This window comes from Panthera leo, chromosome A2 (genome assembly GCF_018350215.1).
Source record: "Panthera leo isolate Ple1 chromosome A2, P.leo_Ple1_pat1.1, whole genome shotgun sequence".
NCBI lineage: Eukaryota > Metazoa > Chordata > Mammalia > Carnivora > Felidae > Panthera > Panthera leo.
The window spans coordinates 48,337,528-48,342,287 of record NC_056680.1 but is presented as its reverse complement, the minus strand read 5'-3'; the positions used below and the strand labels follow the sequence as shown (position 1 = coordinate 48,342,287).

The 4,760-nt window shown below is 38.5% G+C and overlaps 1 pseudogene; it reads left to right on the top strand.

Annotated features, from left to right (window-relative positions):
- The first annotated feature begins 1,654 nt into the window (after positions 1–1,654).
- LOC122214605 lies at positions 1,655–2,222 on the top strand (annotated as a pseudogene).
- Positions 2,223–4,760: the final 2,538 nt, after the last annotated feature.

Genomic DNA, 4,760 nt, shown 5'->3' with positions numbered 1-4,760 from the left:
ATATATTGAACATATATATAAATTACATATTTAATATATTTATAATATTTAATACTACATTCTGTTGAAAATAACTGTTGAAAGCAGTTAATATATTATTTTTAGAAATATAAATGAATATAATCTGGGCACTACATGCTTGATGGACATTTTACACTACACAGAAATGTTTCTAGTATTTAATTCTTACAACAGCTCTATGAAGTCTGTGCAGACATTATCCTCATTTTACAGATGAGGACACCAATGCACAGAAAGTTTAAATGATTTTCCTAGGCCTACACAACTAGATATTGGATGAGTTGAAACTTAAGCTAATCTGCTTAGCTGGTTAGGAATAAAATGGTGTTTATATGGGCCTAATAAAATGTCAATAAAATGCAAAAAAGTTATAGTAAAAGAGGAAAACTCCATGTATCAAAGACATTTCTACTTAAGCATCACCCAAAATTGAAATGAATTTCTCCTTTCCCCTTTGGCTTCTGCTGAGTTTACTGCACTACTAAATAGGAACAACAACAAACTGATAAATGTGTACAATACATTTCAAAGATCAGTGAAATAATACCTACTTCTTTTTTTTTTTTTCCAGGAATTTCTCAAGAATTTGATAGGCTTGATATCTTCACCTCTCACACAGAGAAAGAGGTGGCAGGAAAATGAGTATTTTCTTATTGTAAGCAAAAGTAGAAAGTGTCCTGGGCTTGAAATTAAAACATATGGCTTCCAATAGCCTTGTGTGCCTGATTTTAAAACTTCAGCCAGTACACAAAAATAATAATAAAATAAAATAAAGTACATTTTTACTCTTCGGGTCTCAGAAGTGGGCATTTTCAGCAAGTTTATGCCAGATTTAGGGACTGATTGAAATAACATGTAAAACTTCTGGTAACAGAGCTTATGTTCAATAAATGCTCCTTAATGCTGATTTCTACCATAGGATTCTATTCACTAAGAAAGGACTGTTTAGGAGTAGAGAAAATTACCTCATGGGTGAGAGATAATCTTCCAAGGAAGATCATTTCCCAAAAGCAGAATTTGTCAGAAAGAAAGAGATTTGTAACCCATTGCTTACAAGATAAAGTCAGTGTTTAATTTTTATTTTCTCTGAAAATTTGTGAAGTCTCCTATTTTTAATTTTTTTAAGAATTCCTTAGGTTGTAGGAACTGTATGGAAATCTATTTCTGTTACCAGATCATACAACTATACAACCCTATTTTGGTTACGAGATAATAGCACTTCAAACTTGACAATTATCACACTACTTAATTCTCACTATTAACTTGCGAGCTCATTATTATTATCCCAACTTCCATAGTTTAAAAAGCTGAGATTCAGAAAGAAAAATCACTTTTGCACATCAAATTCTATCTTCTTTCACTATACGTGGAATTCTGAAGGCCATACCACAGAAACCTTTCTGGTTAATTTAGATGAAACATGATTTATTAGGAAAATTTTAGGAGTCTTCCAGGACTTCTAGAATGTTGGCAATCTAGGACAGTGACTGTAACACTATAAATGACACCTAAAAATCGGTCTGCCACCCCCTGCGTAAAAGTAAGCCAGGAAAGCTTGTGTTTGGACATTTTCACTGCAGTAGTAGAGGGGAGACTCTGCTTTGCAGCCTAGTCTGTGGAAGTCTAGTTTGAGGACTGGTTGATGCCCATTCTGGGTCAGATGGTGCTAGAGCAGAACACAGAGGGTGTGAAGTGGACACCTTCCAAGATGATCGCCCAGCTGGGCAAGGAAATCAACAACCCAGAATCCGTGTATTACTGGGCCCAGAAGAACCACATCCCCGTGTTGAGCCCAGTGCTTACAGATGGCTCTCTGGGTGACATGATCTACTTCCATTCCTACAAGAAGCCAGGCCTGGTTCTGGACATCATTGAGGACCTGAGGCTCATCAACACACAGGCCATCTTTGCCAAGCGCACCATCATGATCATCCTGGGCGTGAGTGTGGTCAAGCACCACATCACCAACGCCAACCTCATGTGGAATGGGCCGACTATGATGTCTACATTAACTCATCCCAGGAATTTGATGGCTCCGATTCTGGTGCCAGGCCAGACGAAGAGGTTTCCTGGGGCAAGATCTGGGTGGACACACAGCCTGTCAAAGTCTATGCCCATGACTCCCTGGTCTTCCCCTGCTTGTGGCTGAAACCTTCGCCCAGAAGAAAGATGCCTTCACGCCTGAGAAGAATGAGGACTGAATGGCTACAGCACCAGCGAAGCCTCCCCTCCTCTATTTATTAGCGTGCACACCCAGTCCTCCCCTTGCTCCTTGGTCAGCAGCAGGTCTACGATAAATGGTCTCTGTGAGCCTGGAAAAAAAAAAAAAAAAAGTCCTTCCTAGTGCTAAGTCTAAGAAGGAAGGTGAGATGCTGGCTGTCCAAAAAGGTTAAGACTCCCATATTTCCTGTTTAAAACTGAAGAGTATGTACTCCTAGGTCCATTCCAACTCTGACCTCCTGTTATTCCTCCCATCCAAGTACTAATCAGGCCCGACCCTGCTTAGCTTCTGAGATCAGATAAGATCGGGCATGTTCAGGGTGGTTAGATGACCACCTGTTATTCATATTTAGCCTGAGGCTTAGTTTACTTACTCTTTGATACTCACCCTTGGATCTATAAAACTTTACTCTCCAGCAAGAAATTAGTATCCAGTGGTGAAAGTGACCTTTTAGGCCCTTTTTTTAAATTGAAATATAGCTGACACACAATGTTACATTAGTCTCAGGAGTATAACATAGTGATTCAACATCTCCATATGTTATGCTGTGCTCACCACATGTGTAGCTACCATCTGTCACCATACAACCCTGTTATAATACCATTGACTATATTCCCTATGCAATGCCTTTTATCTCTGTGGCTTATTCATTAAATGACTGGAAGCCCATACCTCCCAGTCCCCTTCACCCATTTTGTCCACCCCCCCATCTCCTTCCCTCTGATAACCATCAGTTTGTTCTCTGTATTTATGGGTCTGTTCCTGCTTTGTTTGTTCATTTGCTTTGTTTTTTAGATTCCATATATAAGTGAAATCATATAGTATCTGTCCTTCTGTGACTTATTTCTCTTAGCATAATACCCTGTAGGTCCACCCATGTTATCACAAATGGCAAGATCTCATTCTTTTCTATGGCTGAGTAATATTCCATTGCAGATGATATAGATATAGATACAGATATAGATATATAGATACACATACATACATACCACATCTTCATTACCCATTCATCTATCAGTGGACACTCAGTTTGCTTCTATTTCTTGGCTAATTTAAGTAATGCTGCAGTAAACAAACAAATGCATACATCTTTTTGGACCAGCGTTTTTGTTTTCTTTGGGTAAATACTCAGTAATGGAATTAGTGAATCATACGATATTTCTAGTTTAATTTTTTGAGGAACCTCCATACTTTTTCCACAGTGGCTGCACCCCACTAACAGTGTAAGAGGGCTCCCTTTTCTCTACATCTTCACCAACATTTGTTATTTCTTGTCTTTTTGAAGAGAGCCATTCTGAATTCTGAGAGGTGTGAAGTGACTGATACCTCACTGTGGTTTTGATGTGCATTTCCAAGCCTTTGTTTTCATTATGCTAAAGTTCCTCCTAACAATTTCACATGTCCAAGAAAGCTGGCTGCCATTTTTCAGCATCAGAAACATTTCCTCCTCTTTCCAATACCACCTACAGTAATGGTCTCTGACCATTACTATATAGTAAATAATTACTGAAAATGACAGGAAGGTTTTTAGTCAAACAAAACATGGATGTGAGAGTCATTATTAAATATTGAGCTCATCTTTTGGAAAATGTCTGGAACTTGTAGTCAGTCACTCAATAAGTATTTGTTGACTAAATTAATGACTATGTTGATTCAACCGTGGGACAAAATTGAACACAGAACAGAGGACCAATTCCTATATGAGTGACAGGGAAAAAATTCTTTACCACAGATAGTCTCTGCTGCTTCCTAAAAGGACATATCTTTTATATTTCTGAATAAAAGGAGAACCAGAATCCTTACTGATGAAGCCAAGAGAGATTATTTGTTTGAGATAAGAACAGGAGTGTGTGTGTGTGTGTGTGTGTGTGTGTGTGTGTGTGTGTGTGTGTGTATAGAGAGATGAGAGGGTAATGAAAGTGGAAACCAGGTTGACTGACTGAAAAGGCTGCAGAGAAAGGGAAAAAAAGGACTGTTTGCAGTGATGGGAGATAAAATAGAGAGGAAATTGGAAGGAAATTTGGATGCATTTATAAAATTTGGCCACGTGGTATCTGATATAGACTGTTTTTCATGGGTCTTCATGAAATAGTAAAAATATCAATTTTTCTTTAATATAATGTAGAGTTGGTTGTTCCTAGGATATGTCAAAATGCTGAGCTTTGCTTCTCCAAAGGTGGTGAGCAAGGAACTTGTCACATCCTGCTTAAAGATGCTAACAGTGCTATTTGCTCCAGGCAACCCCATGGATGCCAAGCTCATGTGCCTTTTATATCAGCTTTTTTTTATTTTTAACGTTCTTCAACTGAGAAATAAAATCAGCCTGCTCCCCAGGCTCTCTCCACCCTACCACACACACACACACACACACACACACACACACATCTCAGTACACCATAATACTAAACCACCATATTACTAGACACACCAGGCTAGTCAGAGAACACAATCAGTTTTCATATAAAATGTGCTGGATGTCCAAGAAGCTTCAAATAAAATGAGGTGAGGTGGGAGAAAC